Consider the following 19,972-nt stretch of genomic DNA (forward strand, 5'->3'; position numbering starts at 1 on the left):
CTTCCTCTCCGGCCTTTATTCACCTCCCGTGTAGCTGTGAGTGTGTGAGCCTGCAGGGCCCCATGGAATTGCCTAGAAGTAGGCTGAATCGCTGCAAGGGCTGAACAGCAGTATCGGGCAGGCTCGGGCAACGCGCGGCCCGTTCGGGTTATCGCTTCTCGGCCTTTTGGCTAAGATCAAGTGTAGTATCTGTTCTTATCAGTTTAATATCTGATACGTCCCCTATCTGGGGACCATATATTAAATGGATTTTTAGAACAGGGAGATGGAAATAGAGCTTGCTCTGTCCACTCCACGCATTGACCTGGTATTGCAGTATTTCCAGGACCGGTGCACCCTTTCCTTATGTGTTGACTAAAAGCAGATTCCAAAAGTGTTTTTTGTCTTTGCTATTGTTTCTGTCTTTCTGAAGGGATCTCCCCTTTTAATCCCATTATTTCAACACCTGTTGGACAATGCATGAGTGATAATGAGCTCATTGATTAAATGCAATTAATGAATAGATTGCCACCTCTTGTTGTGTGTCGTCTGTGTTTCTGTGTTTCCGGCATTTCACATTGGAACACCTCATTCACCTTCCTTGTCTTCTCTCCGCCCTCCCTTTTAGGTAAGTTAAAGAGCTGCACCTGAGCCAGCCACTGATTGATTGATTGATTGATTGATTGATTGATTGATTGATTGATTGATTGATTGATGCAGCACAACAGTCAAATAGTGGAGTGGAGTAGGGGAACAGCAAACAGCCAATAAAGCAGCCCGCCCGCTCGCCTGCCCGCCACAATGGACCTACCTGTGTACACTAGATGGATGTGATGGAATGTACTGTCGTCCCTACATTTCAAGAAGAAGTAAGAATTGCAGTTGCAACAAAGCCTTGCTTGCCTACAAAGAGAGCAGCAATTTGGATTTGTTACTATGTTACCTAGAAGAATAACAAACTGTGCAAGGATGGAGGTTGTAGGAGCAAGGAGAAGTTGTCTGTAAAGTTGGTGGATGCCTATTTTCCATTTTGCAGTCCCTTGTCTCCCTCTTGTGGCCTCCTGGAGGCAACTAGCTGTGCAAAAAAAAGACAGCCTGGCGGCCGGCTGTTGCAGTGTTGCCCTCTCAGGCAACACTGAGTGACTGACTGAGCCTCACCGTCTTATATAAAGTTCAGACGGAACTTTGCACGTGTCATAGTGGAGCCCTCAGGATTCCAGAGCCAGCTTTCTGACATCATAATGGGGCCTCAGAGATAAAAGCCTGGGCCCAGGCAGTGTTGGTCAGTGCTGCTCAGCAGGCAGCACTGGACTGGACTGGATTACAGCTGATACAAGGTGTGAAGGAACAAGGGGTGGCTGTGGGCATGCACTTGCTGCCGCTGCCAGTGTTTATCTGCATGGCAGCAGGGCATTTGGGCGTTGCCAGGAAGGCGTTTTTATGTAGATTCCTCCTCTTTCAGCACTGCATTGTGGTGCAAGCAAAAGAAGCAAATCCTGTCTGGCTTCCTCTCCGGCCTTTATTCACCTCCCGTGTAGCTGTGAGTGTGTGAGCCTGCAGGGCCCCATGGAATTGCCTAGAAGTAGGCTGAATCGCTGCAAGGGCTGAACAGCAGTATCGGGCAGGCTCGGGCAACGCGCGGCCCGTTCGGGTTATCGCTTCTCGGCCTTTTGGCTAAGATCAAGTGTAGTATCTGTTCTTATCAGTTTAATATCTGATACGTCCCCTATCTGGGGACCATATATTAAATGGATTTTTAGAACAGGGAGATGGAAATAGAGCTTGCTCTGTCCACTCCACGCATTGACCTGGTATTGCAGTATTTCCAGGACCGGTGCACCCTTTCCTTATGTGTTGACTAAAAGCAGATTCCAAAAGTGTTTTTTGTCTTTGCTATTGTTTCTGTCTTTCTGAAGGGATCTCCCCTTTTAATCCCATTATTTCAACACCTGTTGGACAATGCATGAGTGATAATGAGCTCATTGATTAAATGCAATTAATGAATAGATTGCCACCTCTTGTTGTGTGTCGTCTGTGTTTCTGTGTTTCCGGCATTTCACATTGGAACACCTCATTCACCTTCCTTGTCTTCTCTCCGCCCTCCCTTTTAGGTAAGTTAAAGAGCTGCACCTGAGCCAGCCACTGATTGATTGATTGATTGATTGATTGATTGATTGATTGATTGATTGATTGATGCAGCACAACAGTCAAATAGTGGAGTGGAGTAGGGGAACAGCAAACAGCCAATAAAGCAGCCCGCCCGCTCGCCTGCCCGCCACAATGGACCTACCTGTGTACACTAGATGGATGTGATGGAATGTACTGTCGTCCCTACATTTCAAGAAGAAGTAAGAATTGCAGTTGCAACAAAGCCTTGCTTGCCTACAAAGAGAGCAGCAATTTGGATTTGTTACTATGTTACCTAGAAGAATAACAAACTGTGCAAGGATGGAGGTTGTAGGAGCAAGGAGAAGTTGTCTGTAAAGTTGGTGGATGCCTATTTTCCATTTTGCAGTCCCTTGTCTCCCTCTTGTGGCCTCCTGGAGGCAACTAGCTGTGCAAACAAAAGACAGCCTGGCGGCCGGCTGTTGCAGTGTTGCCCTCTCAGGCAACACTGAGTGACTGACTGAGCCTCACCGTCTTATATAAAGTTCAGACGGAACTTTGCACGTGTCATAGTGGAGCCCTCAGGATTCCAGAGCCAGCTTTCTGACATCATAATGGGGCCTCAGAGATAAAAGCCTGGGCCCAGGCAGTGTTGGTCAGTGCTGCTCAGCAGGCAGCACTGGACTGGACTGGATTACAGCTGATACAAGGTGTGAAGGAACAAGGGGTGGCTGTGGGCATGCACTTGCTGCCGCTGCCAGTGTTTATCTGCATGGCAGCAGGGCATTTGGGCGTTGCCAGGAAGGCGTTTTTATGTAGATTCCTCCTCTTTCAGCACTGCATTGTGGTGCAAGCAAAAGAAGCAAATCCTGTCTGGCTTCCTCTCCGGCCTTTATTCACCTCCCGTGTAGCTGTGAGTGTGTGAGCCTGCAGGGCCCCATGGAATTGCCTAGAAGTAGGCTGAATCGCTGCAAGGGCTGAACAGCAGTATCGGGCAGGCTCGGGCAACGCGCGGCCCGTTCGGGTTATCGCTTCTCGGCCTTTTGGCTAAGATCAAGTGCAGTATCTGTTCTTATCAGTTTAATATCTGATACGTCCCCTATCTGGGGACCATATATTAAATGGATTTTTAGAACAGGGAGATGGAAATAGAGCTTGCTCTGTCCACTCCACGCATTGACCTGGTATTGCAGTATTTCCAGGACCGGTGCACCCTTTCCTTATGTGTTGACTAAAAGCAGATTCCAAAAGTGTTTTTTGTCTTTGCTATTGTTTCTGTCTTTCTGAAGGGATCTCCCCTTTTAATCCCATTATTTCAACACCTGTTGGACAATGCATGAGTGATAATGAGCTCATTGATTAAATGCAATTAATGAATAGATTGCCACCTCTTGTTGTGTGTCGTCTGTGTTTCTGTGTTTCCGGCATTTCACATTGGAACACCTCATTCACCTTCCTTGTCTTCTCTCCGCCCTCCCTTTTAGGTAAGTTAAAGAGCTGCACCTGAGCCAGCCACTGATTGATTGATTGATTGATTGATTGATTGATTGATTGATTGATTGATTGATTGATTGATGCAGCACAACAGTCAAATAGTGGAGTGGAGTAGGGGAACAGCAAACAGCCAATAAAGCAGCCCGCCCGCTCGCCTGCCCGCCACAATGGACCTACCTGTGTACACTAGATGGATGTGATGGAATGTACTGTCGTCCCTACATTTCAAGAAGAAGTAAGAATTGCAGTTGCAACAAAGCCTTGCTTGCCTACAAAGAGAGCAGCAATTTGGATTTGTTACTATGTTACCTAGAAGAATAACAAACTGTGCAAGGATGGAGGTTGTAGGAGCAAGGAGAAGTTGTCTGTAAAGTTGGTGGATGCCTATTTTCCATTTTGCAGTCCCTTGTCTCCCTCTTGTGGCCTCCTGGAGGCAACTAGCTGTGCAAAAAAAAGACAGCCTGGCGGCCGGCTGTTGCAGTGTTGCCCTCTCAGGCAACACTGAGTGACTGACTGAGCCTCACCGTCTTATATAAAGTTCAGACGGAACTTTGCACGTGTCATAGTGGAGCCCTCAGGATTCCAGAGCCAGCTTTCTGACATCATAATGGGGCCTCAGAGATAAAAGCCTGGGCCCAGGCAGTGTTGGTCAGTGCTGCTCAGCAGGCAGCACTGGACTGGACTGGATTACAGCTGATACAAGGTGTGAAGGAACAAGGGGTGGCTGTGGGCATGCACTTGCTGCCGCTGCCAGTGTTTATCTGCATGGCAGCAGGGCATTTGGCCGTTGCCAGGAAGGCGTTTTTATGTAGATTCCTCCTCTTTCAGCACTGCATTGTGGTGCAAGCAAAAGAAGCAAATCCTGTCTGGCTTCCTCTCCGGCCTTTATTCACCTCCCGTGTAGCTGTGAGTGTGTGAGCCTGCAGGGCCCCATGGAATTGCCTAGAAGTAGGCTGAATCGCTGCAAGGGCTGAACAGCAGTATCGGGCAGGCTCGGGCAACGCGCGGCCCGTTCGGGTTATCGCTTCTCGGCCTTTTGGCTAAGATCAAGTGTAGTATCTGTTCTTATCAGTTTAATATCTGATACGTCCCCTATCTGGGGACCATATATTAAATGGATTTTTAGAACAGGGAGATGGAAATAGAGCTTGCTCTGTCCACTCCACGCATTGACCTGGTATTGCAGTATTTCCAGGACCGGTGCACCCTTTCCTTATGTGTTGACTAAAAGCAGATTCCAAAAGTGTTTTTTGTCTTTGCTATTGTTTCTGTCTTTCTGAAGGGATCTCCCCTTTTAATCCCATTATTTCAACACCTGTTGGACAATGCATGAGTGATAATGAGCTCATTGATTAAATGCAATTAATGAATAGATTGCCACCTCTTGTTGTGTGTCGTCTGTGTTTCTGTGTTTCCGGCATTTCACATTGGAACACCTCATTCACCTTCCTTGTCTTCTCTCCGCCCTCCCTTTTAGGTAAGTTAAAGAGCTGCACCTGAGCCAGCCACTGATTGATTGATTGATTGATTGATTGATTGATTGATTGATTGATTGATTGATTGATTGATGCAGCACAACAGTCAAATAGTGGAGTGGAGTAGGGGAACAGCAAACAGCCAATAAAGCAGCCCGCCCGCTCGCCTGCCCGCCACAATGGACCTACCTGTGTACACTAGATGGATGTGATGGAATGTACTGTCGTCCCTACATTTCAAGAAGAAGTAAGAATTGCAGTTGCAACAAAGCCTTGCTTGCCTACAAAGAGAGCAGCAATTTGGATTTGTTACTATGTTACCTAGAAGAATAACAAACTGTGCAAGGATGGAGGTTGTAGGAGCAAGGAGAAGTTGTCTGTAAAGTTGGTGGATGCCTATTTTCCATTTTGCAGTCCCTTGTCTCCCTCTTGTGGCCTCCTGGAGGCAACTAGCTGTGCAAAAAAAAGACAGCCTGGCGGCCGGCTGTTGCAGTGTTGCCCTCTCAGGCAACACTGAGTGACTGACTGAGCCTCACCGTCTTATATAAAGTTCAGACGGAACTTTGCACGTGTCATAGTGGAGCCCTCAGGATTCCAGAGCCAGCTTTCTGACATCATAATGGGGCCTCAGAGATAAAAGCCTGGGCCCAGGCAGTGTTGGTCAGTGCTGCTCAGCAGGCAGCACTGGACTGGACTGGATTACAGCTGATACAAGGTGAGAAGGAACAAGGGGTGGCTGTGGGCATGCACTTGCTGCCGCTGCCAGTGTTTATCTGCATGGCAGCAGGGCATTTGGGCGTTGCCAGGAAGGCGTTTTTATGTAGATTCCTCCTCTTTCAGCACTGCATTGTGGTGCAAGCAAAAGAAGCAAATCCTGTCTGGCTTCCTCTCCGGCCTTTATTCACCTCCCGTGTAGCTGTGAGTGTGTGAGCCTGCAGGGCCCCATGGAATTGCCTAGAAGTAGGCTGAATCGCTGCAAGGGCTGAACAGCAGTATCGGGCAGGCTCGGGCAACGCGCGGCCCGTTCGGGTTATCGCTTCTCGGCCTTTTGGCTAAGATCAAGTGTAGTATCTGTTCTTATCAGTTTAATATCTGATACGTCCCCTATCTGGGGACCATATATTAAATGGATTTTTAGAACAGGGAGATGGAAATAGAGCTTGCTCTGTCCACTCCACGCATTGACCTGGTATTGCAGTATTTCCAGGACCGGTGCACCCTTTCCTTATGTGTTGACTAAAAGCAGATTCCAAAAGTGTTTTTTGTCTTTGCTATTGTTTCTGTCTTTCTGAAGGGATCTCCCCTTTTAATCCCATTATTTCAACACCTGTTGGACAATGCATGAGTGATAATGAGCTCATTGATTAAATGCAATTAATGAATAGATTGCCACCTCTTGTTGTGTGTCGTCTGTGTTTCTGTGTTTCCGGCATTTCACATTGGAACACCTCATTCACCTTCCTTGTCTTCTCTCCGCCCTCCCTTTTAGGTAAGTTAAAGAGCTGCACCTGAGCCAGCCACTGATTGATTGATTGATTGATTGATTGATTGATTGATTGATTGATTGATTGATTGATGCAGCACAACAGTCAAATAGTGGAGTGGAGTAGGGGAACAGCAAACAGCCAATAAAGCAGCCCGCCCGCTCGCCTGCCCGCCACAATGGACCTACCTGTGTACACTAGATGGATGTGATGGAATGTACTGTCGTCCCTACATTTCAAGAAGAAGTAAGAATTGCAGTTGCAACAAAGCCTTGCTTGCCTACAAAGAGAGCAGCAATTTGGATTTGTTACTATGTTACCTAGAAGAATAACAAACTGTGCAAGGATGGAGGTTGTAGGAGCAAGGAGAAGTTGTCTGTAAAGTTGGTGGATGCCTATTTTCCATTTTGCAGTCCCTTGTCTCCCTCTTGTGGCCTCCTGGAGGCAACTAGCTGTGCAAAAAAAAGACAGCCTGGCGGCCGGCTGTTGCAGTGTTGCCCTCTCAGGCAACACTGAGTGACTGACTGAGCCTCACCGTCTTATATAAAGTTCAGACGGAACTTTGCACGTGTCATAGTGGAGCCCTCAGGATTCCAGAGCCAGCTTTCTGACATCATAATGGGGCCTCAGAGATAAAAGCCTGGGCCCAGGCAGTGTTGGTCAGTGCTGCTCAGCAGGCAGCACTGGACTGGACTGGATTACAGCTGATACAAGGTGAGAAGGAACAAGGGGTGGCTGTGGGCATGCACTTGCTGCCGCTGCCAGTGTTTATCTGCATGGCAGCAGGGCATTTGGGCGTTGCCAGGAAGGCGTTTTTATGTAGATTCCTCCTCTTTCAGCACTGCATTGTGGTGCAAGCAAAAGAAGCAAATCCTGTCTGGCTTCCTCTCCGGCCTTTATTCACCTCCCGTGTAGCTGTGAGTGTGTGAGCCTGCAGGGCCCCATGGAATTGCCTAGAAGTAGGCTGAATCGCTGCAAGGGCTGAACAGCAGTATCGGGCAGGCTCGGGCAACGCGCGGCCCGTTCGGGTTATCGCTTCTCGGCCTTTTGGCTAAGATCAAGTGTAGTATCTGTTCTTATCAGTTTAATATCTGATACGTCCCCTATCTGGGGACCATATATTAAATGGATTTTTAGAACAGGGAGATGGAAATAGAGCTTGCTCTGTCCACTCCACGCATTGACCTGGTATTGCAGTATTTCCAGGACCGGTGCACCCTTTCCTTATGTGTTGACTAAAAGCAGATTCCAAAAGTGTTTTTTGTCTTTGCTATTGTTTCTGTCTTTCTGAAGGGATCTCCCCTTTTAATCCCATTATTTCAACACCTGTTGGACAATGCATGAGTGATAATGAGCTCATTGATTAAATGCAATTAATGAATAGATTGCCACCTCTTGTTGTGTGTCGTCTGTGTTTCTGTGTTTCCGGCCTTTCACATTGGAACACCTCATTCACCTTCCTTGTCTTCTCTCCGCCCTCCCTTTTAGGTAAGTTAAAGAGCTGCACCTGAGCCAGCCACTGATTGATTGATTGATTGATTGATTGATTGATTGATTGATTGATTGATTGATTGATTGATGCAGCACAACAGTCAAATAGTGGAGTGGAGTAGGGGAACAGCAAACAGCCAATAAAGCAGCCCGCCCGCTCGCCTGCCCGCCACAATGGACCTACCTGTGTACACTAGATGGATGTGATGGAATGTACTGTCGTCCCTACATTTCAAGAAGAAGTAAGAATTGCAGTTGCAACAAAGCCTTGCTTGCCTACAAAGAGAGCAGCAATTTGGATTTGTTACTATGTTACCTAGAAGAATAACAAACTGTGCAAGGATAGAGGTTGTAGGAGCAAGGAGAAGTTGTCTGTAAAGTTGGTGGATGCCTATTTTCCATTTTGCAGTCCCTTGTCTCCCTCTTGTGGCCTCCTGGAGGCAACTAGCTGTGCAAAAAAAAGACAGCCTGGCGGCCGGCTGTTGCAGTGTTGCCCTCTCAGGCAACACTGAGTGACTGACTGAGCCTCACCGTCTTATATAAAGTTCAGACGGAACTTTGCACGTGTCATAGTGGAGCCCTCAGGATTCCAGAGCCAGCTTTCTGACATCATAATGGGGCCTCAGAGATAAAAGCCTGGGCCCAGGCAGTGTTGGTCAGTGCTGCTCAGCAGGCAGCACTGGACTGGACTGGATTACAGCTGATACAAGGTGTGAAGGAACAAGGGGTGGCTGTGGGCATGCACTTGCTGCCGCTGCCAGTGTTTATCTGCATGGCAGCAGGGCATTTGGGCGTTGCCAGGAAGGCGTTTTTATGTAGATTCCTCCTCTTTCAGCACTGCATTGTGGTGCAAGCAAAAGAAGCAAATCCTGTCTGGCTTCCTCTCCGGCCTTTATTCACCTCCCGTGTAGCTGTGAGTGTGTGAGCCTGCAGGGCCCCATGGAATTGCCTAGAAGTAGGCTGAATCGCTGCAAGGGCTGAACAGCAGTATCGGGCAGGCTCGGGCAACGCGCGGCCCGTTCGGGTTATCGCTTCTCGGCCTTTTGGCTAAGATCAAGTGTAGTATCTGTTCTTATCAGTTTAATATCTGATACGTCCCCTATCTGGGGACCATATATTAAATGGATTTTTAGAACAGGGAGATGGAAATAGAGCTTGCTCTGTCCACTCCACGCATTGACCTGGTATTGCAGTATTTCCAGGACCGGTGCACCCTTTCCTTATGTGTTGACTAAAAGCAGATTCCAAAAGTGTTTTTTGTCTTTACTATTGTTTCTGTCTTTCTGAAGGGATCTCCCCTTTTAATCCCATTATTTCAACACCTGTTGGACAATGCATGAGTGATAATGAGCTCATTGATTAAATGCAATTAATGAATAGATTGCCACCTCTTGTTGTGTGTCGTCTGTGTTTCTGTGTTTCCGGCATTTCACATTGGAACACCTCATTCACCTTCCTTGTCTTCTCTCCGCCCTCCCTTTTAGGTAAGTTAAAGAGCTGCACCTGAGCCAGCCACTGATTGATTGATTGATTGATTGATTGATTGATTGATTGATTGATGCAGCACAACAGTCAAATAGTGGAGTGGAGTAGGGGAACAGCAAACAGCCAATAAAGCAGCCCGCCCGCTCGCCTGCCCGCCACAATGGACCTACCTGTGTACACTAGATGGATGTGATGGAATGTACTGTCGTCCCTACATTTCAAGAAGAAGTAAGAATTGCAGTTGCAACAAAGCCTTGCTTGCCTACAAAGAGAGCAGCAATTTGGATTTGTTACTATGTTACCTAGAAGAATAACAAACTGTGCAAGGATGGAGGTTGTAGGAGCAAGGAGAAGTTGTCTGTAAAGTTGGTGGATGCCTATTTTCCATTTTGCAGTCCCTTGTCTCCCTCTTGTGGCCTCCTGGAGGCAACTAGCTGTGCAAAAAAAAGACAGCCTGGCGGCCGGCTGTTGCAGTGTTGCCCTCTCAGGCAACACTGAGTGACTGACTGAGCCTCACCGTCTTATATAAAGTTCAGACGGAACTTTGCACGTGTCATAGTGGAGCCCTCAGGATTCCAGAGCCAGCTTTCTGACATCATAATGGGGCCTCAGAGATAAAAGCCTGGGCCCAGGCAGTGTTGGTCAGTGCTGCTCAGCAGGCAGCACTGGACTGGACTGGATTACAGCTGATACAAGGTGTGAAGGAACAAGGGGTGGCTGTGGGCATGCACTTGCTGCCGCTGCCAGTGTTTATCTGCATGGCAGCAGGGCATTTGGGCGTTGCCAGGAAGGCGTTTTTATGTAGATTCCTCCTCTTTCAGCACTGCATTGTGGTGCAAGCAAAAGAAGCAAATCCTGTCTGGCTTCCTCTCCGGCCTTTATTCACCTCCCGTGTAGCTGTGAGTGTGTGAGCCTGCAGGGCCCCATGGAATTGCCTAGAAGTAGGCTGAATCGCTGCAAGGGCTGAACAGCAGTATCGGGCAGGCTCGGGCAACGCGCGGCCCGTTCGGGTTATCGCTTCTCGGCCTTTTGGCTAAGATCAAGTGTAGTATCTGTTCTTATCAGTTTAATATCTGATACGTCCCCTATCTGGGGACCATATATTAAATGGATTTTTAGAACAGGGAGATGGAAATAGAGCTTGCTCTGTCCACTCCACGCATTGACCTGGTATTGCAGTATTTCCAGGACCGGTGCACCCTTTCCTTATGTGTTGACTAAAAGCAGATTCCAAAAGTGTTTTTTGTCTTTGCTATTGTTTCTGTCTTTCTGAAGGGATCTCCCCTTTTAATCCCATTATTTCAACACCTGTTGGACAATGCATGAGTGATAATGAGCTCATTGATTAAATGCAATTAATGAATAGATTGCCACCTCTTGTTGTGTGTCGTCTGTGTTTCTGTGTTTCCGGCATTTCACATTGGAACACCTCATTCACCTTCCTTGTCTTCTCTCCGCCCTCCCTTTTAGGTAAGTTAAAGAGCTGCACCTGAGCCAGCCACTGATTGATTGATTGATTGATTGATTGATTGATTGATTGATTGATGCAGCACAACAGTCAAATAGTGGAGTGGAGTAGGGGAACAGCAAACAGCCAATAAAGCAGCCCGCCCGCTCGCCTGCCCGCCACAATGGACCTACCTGTGTACACTAGATGGATGTGATGGAATGTACTGTCGTCCCTACATTTCAAGAAGAAGTAAGAATTGCAGTTGCAACAAAGCCTTGCTTGCCTACAAAGAGAGCAGCAATTTGGATTTGTTACTATGTTACCTAGAAGAATAACAAACTGTGCAAGGATGGAGGTTGTAGGAGCAAGGAGAAGTTGTCTGTAAAGTTGGTGGATGCCTATTTTCCATTTTGCAGTCCCTTGTCTCCCTCTTGTGGCCTCCTGGAGGCAACTAGCTGTGCAAAAAAAAAGACAGCCTGGCGGCCGGCTGTTGCAGTGTTGCCCTCTCAGGCAACACTGAGTGACTGACTGAGCCTCACCGTCTTATATAAAGTTCAGACGGAACTTTGCACGTGTCATAGTGGAGCCCTCAGGATTCCAGAGCCAGCTTTCTGACATCATAATGGGGCCTCAGAGATAAAAGCCTGGGCCCAGGCAGTGTTGGTCAGTGCTGCTCAGCAGGCAGCACTGGACTGGACTGGATTACAGCTGATACAAGGTGTGAAGGAACAAGGGGTGGCTGTGGGCATGCACTTGCTGCCGCTGCCAGTGTTTATCTGCATGGCAGCAGGGCATTTGGGCGTTGCCAGGAAGGCGTTTTTATGTAGATTCCTCCTCTTTCAGCACTGCATTGTGGTGCAAGCAAAAGAAGCAAATCCTGTCTGGCTTCCTCTCCGGCCTTTATTCACCTCCCGTGTAGCTGTGAGTGTGTGAGCCTGCAGGGCCCCATGGAATTGCCTAGAAGTAGGCTGAATCGCTGCAAGGGCTGAACAGCAGTATCGGGCAGGCTCGGGCAACGCGCGGCCCGTTCGGGTTATCGCTTCTCGGCCTTTTGGCTAAGATCAAGTGTAGTATCTGTTCTTATCAGTTTAATATCTGATACGTCCCCTATCTGGGGACCATATATTAAATGGATTTTTAGAACAGGGAGATGGAAATAGAGCTTGCTCTGTCCACTCCACGCATTGACCTGGTATTGCAGTATTTCCAGGACCGGTGCACCCTTTCCTTATGTGTTGACTAAAAGCAGATTCCAAAAGTGTTTTTTGTCTTTGCTATTGTTTCTGTCTTTCTGAAGGGATCTCCCCTTTTAATCCCATTATTTCAACACCTGTTGGACAATGCATGAGTGATAATGAGCTCATTGATTAAATGCAATTAATGAATAGATTGCCACCTCTTGTTGTGTGTCGTCTGTGTTTCTGTGTTTCCGGCATTTCACATTGGAACACCTCATTCACCTTCCTTGTCTTCTCTCCGCCCTCCCTTTTAGGTAAGTTAAAGAGCTGCACCTGAGCCAGCCACTGATTGATTGATTGATTGATTGATTGATTGATTGATTGATTGATTGATTGATTGATTGATGCAGCACAACAGTCAAATAGTGGAGTGGAGTAGGGGAACAGCAAACAGCCAATAAAGCAGCCCGCCCGCTCGCCTGCCCGCCACAATGGACCTACCTGTGTACACTAGATGGATGTGATGGAATGTACTGTCGTCCCTACATTTCAAGAAGAAGTAAGAATTGCAGTTGCAACAAAGCCTTGCTTGCCTACAAAGAGAGCAGCAATTTGGATTTGTTACTATGTTACCTAGAAGAATAACAAACTGTGCAAGGATGGAGGTTGTAGGAGCAAGGAGAAGTTGTCTGTAAAGTTGGTGGATGCCTATTTTCCATTTTGCAGTCCCTTGTCTCCCTCTTGTGGCCTCCTGGAGGCAACTAGCTGTGCAAAAAAAAGACAGCCTGGCGGCCGGCTGTTGCAGTGTTGCCCTCTCAGGCAACACTGAGTGACTGACTGAGCCTCACCGTCTTATATAAAGTTCAGACGGAACTTTGCACGTGTCATAGTGGAGCCCTCAGGATTCCAGAGCCAGCTTTCTGACATCATAATGGGGCCTCAGAGATAAAAGCCTGGGCCCAGGCAGTGTTGGTCAGTGCTGCTCAGCAGGCAGCACTGGACTGGACTGGATTACAGCTGATACAAGGTGTGAAGGAACAAGGGGTGGCTGTGGGCATGCACTTGCTGCCGCTGCCAGTGTTTATCTGCATGGCAGCAGGGCATTTGGGCGTTGCCAGGAAGGCGTTTTTATGTAGATTCCTCCTCTTTCAGCACTGCATTGTGGTGCAAGCAAAAGAAGCAAATCCTGTCTGGCTTCCTCTCCGGCCTTTATTCACCTCCCGTGTAGCTGTGAGTGTGTGAGCCTGCAGGGCCCCATGGAATTGCCTAGAAGTAGGCTGAATCGCTGCAAGGGCTGAACAGCAGTATCGGGCAGGCTCGGGCAACGCGCGGCCCGTTCGGGTTATCGCTTCTCGGCCTTTTGGCTAAGATCAAGTGTAGTATCTGTTCTTATCAGTTTAATATCTGATACGTCCCCTATCTGGGGACCATATATTAAATGGATTTTTAGAACAGGGAGATGGAAATAGAGCTTGCTCTGTCCACTCCACGCATTGACCTGGTATTGCAGTATTTCCAGGACCGGTGCACCCTTTCCTTATGTGTTGACTAAAAGCAGATTCCAAAAGTGTTTTTTGTCTTTGCTATTGTTTCTGTCTTTCTGAAGGGATCTCCCCTTTTAATCCCATTATTTCAACACCTGTTGGACAATGCATGAGTGATAATGAGCTCATTGATTAAATGCAATTAATGAATAGATTGCCACCTCTTGTTGTGTGTCGTCTGTGTTTCTGTGTTTCCGGCATTTCACATTGGAACACCTCATTCACCTTCCTTGTCTTCTCTCCGCCCTCCCTTTTAGGTAAGTTAAAGAGCTGCACCTGAGCCAGCCACTGATTGATTGATTGATTGATTGATTGATTGATTGATTGATTGATTGATGCAGCACAACAGTCAAATAGTGGAGTGGAGTAGGGGAACAGCAAACAGCCAATAAAGCAGCCCGCCCGCTCGCCTGCCCGCCACAATGGACCTACCTGTGTACACTAGATGGATGTGATGGAATGTACTGTCGTCCCTACATTTCAAGAAGAAGTAAGAATTGCAGTTGCAACAAAGCCTTGCTTGCCTACAAAGAGAGCAGCAATTTGGATTTGTTACTATGTTACCTAGAAGAATAACAAACTGTGCAAGGATGGAGGTTGTAGGAGCAAGGAGAAGTTGTCTGTAAAGTTGGTGGATGCCTATTTTCCATTTTGCAGTCCCTTGTCTCCCTCTTGTGGCCTCCTGGAGGCAACTAGCTGTGCAAAAAAAAGACAGCCTGGCGGCCGGCTGTTGCAGTGTTGCCCTCTCAGGCAACACTGAGTGACTGACTGAGCCTCACCGTCTTATATAAAGTTCAGACGGAACTTTGCACGTGTCATAGTGGAGCCCTCAGGATTCCAGAGCCAGCTTTCTGACATCATAATGGGGCCTCAGAGATAAAAGCCTGGGCCCAGGCAGTGTTGGTCAGTGCTGCTCAGCAGGCAGCACTGGACTGGACTGGATTACAGCTGATACAAGGTGTGAAGGAACAAGGGGTGGCTGTGGGCATGCACTTGCTGCCGCTGCCAGTGTTTATCTGCATGGCAGCAGGGCATTTGGGCGTTGCCAGGAAGGCGTTTTTATGTAGATTCCTCCTCTTTCAGCACTGCATTGTGGTGCAAGCAAAAGAAGCAAATCCTGTCTGGCTTCCTCTCCGGCCTTTATTCACCTCCCGTGTAGCTGTGAGTGTGTGAGCCTGCAGGGCCCCATGGAATTGCCTAGAAGTAGGCTGAATCGCTGCAAGGGCTGAACAGCAGTATCGGGCAGGCTCGGGCAACGCGCGGCCCGTTCGGGTTATCGCTTCTCGGCCTTTTGGCTAAGATCAAGTGTAGTATCTGTTCTTATCAGTTTAATATCTGATACGTCCCCTATCTGGGGACCATATATTAAATGGATTTTTAGAACAGGGAGATGGAAATAGAGCTTGCTCTGTCCACTCCACGCATTGACCTGGTATTGCAGTATTTCCAGGACCGGTGCACCCTTTCCTTATGTGTTGACTAAAAGCAGATTCCAAAAGTGTTTTTTGTCTTTGCTATTGTTTCTGTCTTTCTGAAGGGATCTCCCCTTTTAATCCCATTATTTCAACACCTGTTGGACAATGCATGAGTGATAATGAGCTCATTGATTAAATGCAATTAATGAATAGATTGCCACCTCTTGTTGTGTGTCGTCTGTGTTTCTGTGTTTCCGGCATTTCACATTGGAACACCTCATTCACCTTCCTTGTCTTCTCTCCGCCCTCCCTTTTAGGTAAGTTAAAGAGCTGCACCTGAGCCAGCCACTGATTGATTGATTGATTGATTGATTGATTGATTGATTGATTGATGCAGCACAACAGTCAAATAGTGGAGTGGAGTAGGGGAACAGCAAACAGCCAATAAAGCAGCCCGCCCGCTCGCCTGCCCGCCACAATGGACCTACCTGTGTACACTAGATGGATGTGATGGAATGTACTGTCGTCCCTACATTTCAAGAAGAAGTAAGAATTGCAGTTGCAACAAAGCCTTGCTTGCCTACAAAGAGAGCAGCAATTTGGATTTGTTACTATGTTACCTAGAAGAATAACAAACTGTGCAAGGATGGAGGTTGTAGGAGCAAGGAGAAGTTGTCTGTAAAGTTGGTGGATGCCTATTTTCCATTTTGCAGTCCCTTGTCTCCCTCTTGTGGCCTCCTGGAGGCAACTAGCTGTGCAAACAAAAGACAGCCTGGCGGCCGGCTGTTGCAGTGTTGCCCTCTCAGGCAACACTGAGTGACTGACTGAGCCTCACCGTCTTATATAAAGTTCAGACGGAACTTTGCACGTGTCATAGTGGAGCCCTCAGGATTCCAGAGCCAGCTTTCTGACATCATAATGGGGCCTCAGAGATAAAAGCCTGGGCCCAGGCAGTGTTGGTCAGTGCTGCTCAGCAGGCAGCACTGGACTGGACTGGATTACAGCTGATACAAGGTGTGAAGGAACAAGGGGTGGCTGTGGGCATGCACTTGCTGCCGCTGCCAGTGTTTATCTGCATGGCAGCAGGGCATTTGGGCGTTGCCAGGAAGGCGTTTTTATGTAGATTCCTCCTCTTTCAGCACTGCATTGTGGTGCAAGCAAAAGAAGCAAATCCTGTCTGGCTTCCTCTCCGGCCTTTATTCACCTCCCGTGTAGCTGTGAGTGTGTGAGCCTGCAGGGCCCCATGGAATTGCCTAGAAGTAGGCTGAATCGCTGCAAGGGCTGAACAGCAGTATCGGGCAGGCTCGGGCAACGCGCGGCCCGTTCGGGTTATCGCTTCTCGGCCTTTTGGCTAAGATCAAGTGCAGTATCTGTTCTTATCAGTTTAATATCTGATACGTCCCCTATCTGGGGACCATATATTAAATGGATTTTTAGAACAGGGAGATGGAAATAGAGCTTGCTCTGTCCACTCCACGCATTGACCTGGTATTGCAGTATTTCCAGGACCGGTGCACCCTTTCCTTATGTGTTGACTAAAAGCAGATTCCAAAAGTGTTTTTTGTCTTTGCTATTGTTTCTGTCTTTCTGAAGGGATCTCCCCTTTTAATCCCATTATTTCAACACCTGTTGGACAATGCATGAGTGATAATGAGCTCATTGATTAAATGCAATTAATGAATAGATTGCCACCTCTTGTTGTGTGTCGTCTGTGTTTCTGTGTTTCCGGCATTTCACATTGGAACACCTCATTCACCTTCCTTGTCTTCTCTCCGCCCTCCCTTTTAGGTAAGTTAAAGAGCTGCACCTGAGCCAGCCACTGATTGATTGATTGATTGATTGATTGATTGATTGATTGATTGATTGATTGATTGATTGATTGATGCAGCACAACAGTCAAATAGTGGAGTGGAGTAGGGGAACAGCAAACAGCCAATAAAGCAGCCCGCCCGCTCGCCTGCCCGCCACAATGGACCTACCTGTGTACACTAGATGGATGTGATGGAATGTACTGTCGTCCCTACATTTCAAGAAGAAGTAAGAATTGCAGTTGCAACAAAGCCTTGCTTGCCTACAAAGAGAGCAGCAATTTGGATTTGTTACTATGTTACCTAGAAGAATAACAAACTGTGCAAGGATGGAGGTTGTAGGAGCAAGGAGAAGTTGTCTGTAAAGTTGGTGGATGCCTATTTTCCATTTTGCAGTCCCTTGTCTCCCTCTTGTGGCCTCCTGGAGGCAACTAGCTGTGCAAAAAAAAGACAGCCTGGCGGCCGGCTGTTGCAGTGTTGCCCTCTCAGGCAACACTGAGTGACTGACTGAGCCTCACCGTCTTATATAAAGTTCAGACGGAACTTTGCACGTGTCATAGTGGAGCCCTCAGGATTCCAGAGCCAGCTTTCTGACATCATAATGGGGCCTCAGAGATAAAAGCCTGGGCCCAGGCAGTGTTGGTCAGTGCTGCTCAGCAGGCAGCACTGGACTGGACTGGATTACAGCTGATACAAGGTGTGAAGGAACAAGGGGTGGCTGTGGGCATGCACTTGCTGCCGCTGCCAGTGTTTATCTGCATGGCAGCAGGGCATTTGGCCGTTGCCAGGAAGGCGTTTTTATGTAGATTCCTCCTCTTTCAGCACTGCATTGTGGTGCAAGCAAAAGAAGCAAATCCTGTCTGGCTTCCTCTCCGGCCTTTATTCACCTCCCGTGTAGCTGTGAGTGTGTGAGCCTGCAGGGCCCCATGGAATTGCCTAGAAGTAGGCTGAATCGCTGCAAGGGCTGAACAGCAGTATCGGGCAGGCTCGGGCAACGCGCGGCCCGTTCGGGTTATCGCTTCTCGGCCTTTTGGCTAAGATCAAGTGTAGTATCTGTTCTTATCAGTTTAATATCTGATACGTCCCCTATCTGGGGACCATATATTAAATGGATTTTTAGAACAGGGAGATGGAAATAGAGCTTGCTCTGTCCACTCCACGCATTGACCTGGTATTGCAGTATTTCCAGGACCGGTGCACCCTTTCCTTATGTGTTGACTAAAAGCAGATTCCAAAAGTGTTTTTTGTCTTTGCTATTGTTTCTGTCTTTCTGAAGGGATCTCCCCTTTTAATCCCATTATTTCAACACCTGTTGGACAATGCATGAGTGATAATGAGCTCATTGATTAAATGCAATTAATGAATAGATTGCCACCTCTTGTTGTGTGTCGTCTGTGTTTCTGTGTTTCCGGCATTTCACATTGGAACACCTCATTCACCTTCCTTGTCTTCTCTCCGCCCTCCCTTTTAGGTAAGTTAAAGAGCTGCACCTGAGCCAGCCACTGATTGATTGATTGATTGATTGATTGATTGATTGATTGATTGATTGATTGATTGATTGATGCAGCACAACAGTCAAATAGTGGAGTGGAGTAGGGGAACAGCAAACAGCCAATAAAGCAGCCCGCCCGCTCGCCTGCCCGCCACAATGGACCTACCTGTGTACACTAGATGGATGTGATGGAATGTACTGTCGTCCCTACATTTCAAGAAGAAGTAAGAATTGCAGTTGCAACAAAGCCTTGCTTGCCTACAAAGAGAGCAGCAATTTGGATTTGTTACTATGTTACCTAGAAGAATAACAAACTGTGCAAGGATGGAGGTTGTAGGAGCAAGGAGAAGTTGTCTGTAAAGTTGGTGGATGCCTATTTTCCATTTTGCAGTCCCTTGTCTCCCTCTTGTGGCCTCCTGGAGGCAACTAGCTGTGCAAAAAAAAGACAGCCTGGCGGCCGGCTGTTGCAGTGTTGCCCTCTCAGGCAACACTGAGTGACTGACTGAGCCTCACCGTCTTATATAAAGTTCAGACGGAACTTTGCACGTGTCATAGTGGAGCCCTCAGGATTCCAGAGCCAGCTTTCTGACATCATAATGGGGCCTCAGAGATAAAAGCCTGGGCCCAGGCAGTGTTGGTCAGTGCTGCTCAGCAGGCAGCACTGGACTGGACTGGATTACAGCTGATACAAGGTGAGAAGGAACAAGGGGTGGCTGTGGGCATGCACTTGCTGCCGCTGCCAGTGTTTATCTGCATGGCAGCAGGGCATTTGGGCGTTGCCAGGAAGGCGTTTTTATGTAGATTCCTCCTCTTTCAGCACTGCATTGTGGTGCAAGCAAAAGAAGCAAATCCTGTCTGGCTTCCTCTCCGGCCTTTATTCACCTCCCGTGTAGCTGTGAGTGTGTGAGCCTGCAGGGCCCCATGGAATTGCCTAGAAGTAGGCTGAATCGCTGCAAGGGCTGAACAGCAGTATCGGGCAGGCTCGGGCAACGCGCGGCCCGTTCGGGTTATCGCTTCTCGGCCTTTTGGCTAAGATCAAGTGTAGTATCTGTTCTTATCAGTTTAATATCTGATACGTCCCCTATCTGGGGACCATATATTAAATGGATTTTTAGAACAGGGAGATGGAAATAGAGCTTGCTCTGTCCACTCCACGCATTGACCTGGTATTGCAGTATTTCCAGGACCGGTGCACCCTTTCCTTATGTGTTGACTAAAAGCAGATTCCAAAAGTGTTTTTTGTCTTTGCTATTGTTTCTGTCTTTCTGAAGGGATCTCCCCTTTTAATCCCATTATTTCAACACCTGTTGGACAATGCATGAGTGATAATGAGCTCATTGATTAAATGCAATTAATGAATAGATTGCCACCTCTTGTTGTGTGTCGTCTGTGTTTCTGTGTTTCCGGCATTTCACATTGGAACACCTCATTCACCTTCCTTGTCTTCTCTCCGCCCTCCCTTTTAGGTAAGTTAAAGAGCTGCACCTGAGCCAGCCACTGATTGATTGATTGATTGATTGATTGATTGATTGATTGATTGATTGATTGATTGATTGATTGATTGATTGATG

At 47.7% G+C, this 19,972-nt stretch overlaps 14 non-coding genes across 14 annotated transcripts; all 14 read left to right on the forward strand.

Annotated features, from left to right (window-relative positions):
- Positions 1 to 150: 150 nt before the first annotated feature.
- On the forward strand, positions 151 to 341 carry LOC142694200 (U2 spliceosomal RNA). The gene has a single exon (XR_012862463.1). It is a non-coding gene; the product is annotated as a U2 spliceosomal RNA (small nuclear RNA).
- A 1,292-nt stretch (positions 342 to 1,633) lies between these two features.
- Positions 1,634 to 1,824, forward strand: LOC142694202 (U2 spliceosomal RNA). The gene has a single exon (XR_012862465.1). It is a non-coding gene; the product is annotated as a U2 spliceosomal RNA (small nuclear RNA).
- Positions 1,825 to 3,112: 1,288 nt separating this feature from the next.
- Positions 3,113 to 3,303, forward strand: LOC142693818 (U2 spliceosomal RNA). Its single transcript, XR_012862120.1, has one exon. It is a non-coding gene; the product is annotated as a U2 spliceosomal RNA (small nuclear RNA).
- Positions 3,304 to 4,599: 1,296 nt separating this feature from the next.
- Positions 4,600 to 4,790, forward strand: LOC142694203 (U2 spliceosomal RNA). The gene has a single exon (XR_012862466.1). It is a non-coding gene; the product is annotated as a U2 spliceosomal RNA (small nuclear RNA).
- A 1,296-nt stretch (positions 4,791 to 6,086) lies between these two features.
- On the forward strand, positions 6,087 to 6,277 carry LOC142694204 (U2 spliceosomal RNA). The gene has a single exon (XR_012862467.1). It is a non-coding gene; the product is annotated as a U2 spliceosomal RNA (small nuclear RNA).
- Positions 6,278 to 7,569: 1,292 nt separating this feature from the next.
- Positions 7,570 to 7,760, forward strand: LOC142694205 (U2 spliceosomal RNA). Its single transcript, XR_012862468.1, has one exon. It is a non-coding gene; the product is annotated as a U2 spliceosomal RNA (small nuclear RNA).
- A 1,296-nt stretch (positions 7,761 to 9,056) lies between these two features.
- LOC142694206 (U2 spliceosomal RNA) lies at positions 9,057 to 9,247 on the forward strand. Its single transcript, XR_012862469.1, has one exon. It is a non-coding gene; the product is annotated as a U2 spliceosomal RNA (small nuclear RNA).
- Positions 9,248 to 10,527: 1,280 nt separating this feature from the next.
- Positions 10,528 to 10,718, forward strand: LOC142694210 (U2 spliceosomal RNA). Its single transcript, XR_012862471.1, has one exon. It is a non-coding gene; the product is annotated as a U2 spliceosomal RNA (small nuclear RNA).
- A 1,281-nt stretch (positions 10,719 to 11,999) lies between these two features.
- LOC142694211 (U2 spliceosomal RNA) lies at positions 12,000 to 12,190 on the forward strand. Its single transcript, XR_012862472.1, has one exon. It is a non-coding gene; the product is annotated as a U2 spliceosomal RNA (small nuclear RNA).
- Positions 12,191 to 13,486: 1,296 nt separating this feature from the next.
- On the forward strand, positions 13,487 to 13,677 carry LOC142694212 (U2 spliceosomal RNA). Its single transcript, XR_012862473.1, has one exon. It is a non-coding gene; the product is annotated as a U2 spliceosomal RNA (small nuclear RNA).
- Positions 13,678 to 14,961: 1,284 nt separating this feature from the next.
- LOC142694213 (U2 spliceosomal RNA) lies at positions 14,962 to 15,152 on the forward strand. The gene has a single exon (XR_012862474.1). It is a non-coding gene; the product is annotated as a U2 spliceosomal RNA (small nuclear RNA).
- A 1,280-nt stretch (positions 15,153 to 16,432) lies between these two features.
- LOC142693819 (U2 spliceosomal RNA) lies at positions 16,433 to 16,623 on the forward strand. The gene has a single exon (XR_012862121.1). It is a non-coding gene; the product is annotated as a U2 spliceosomal RNA (small nuclear RNA).
- A 1,300-nt stretch (positions 16,624 to 17,923) lies between these two features.
- LOC142694214 (U2 spliceosomal RNA) lies at positions 17,924 to 18,114 on the forward strand. Its single transcript, XR_012862475.1, has one exon. It is a non-coding gene; the product is annotated as a U2 spliceosomal RNA (small nuclear RNA).
- A 1,296-nt stretch (positions 18,115 to 19,410) lies between these two features.
- Positions 19,411 to 19,601, forward strand: LOC142694216 (U2 spliceosomal RNA). Its single transcript, XR_012862477.1, has one exon. It is a non-coding gene; the product is annotated as a U2 spliceosomal RNA (small nuclear RNA).
- The last annotated feature ends 371 nt before the right edge of the window (positions 19,602 to 19,972 follow it).

The sequence above is a fragment of the Rhinoderma darwinii genome, assembly GCF_050947455.1.
Source record: "Rhinoderma darwinii isolate aRhiDar2 chromosome 5 unlocalized genomic scaffold, aRhiDar2.hap1 SUPER_5_unloc_45, whole genome shotgun sequence".
Lineage (NCBI taxonomy): Eukaryota > Metazoa > Chordata > Amphibia > Anura > Rhinodermatidae > Rhinoderma > Rhinoderma darwinii.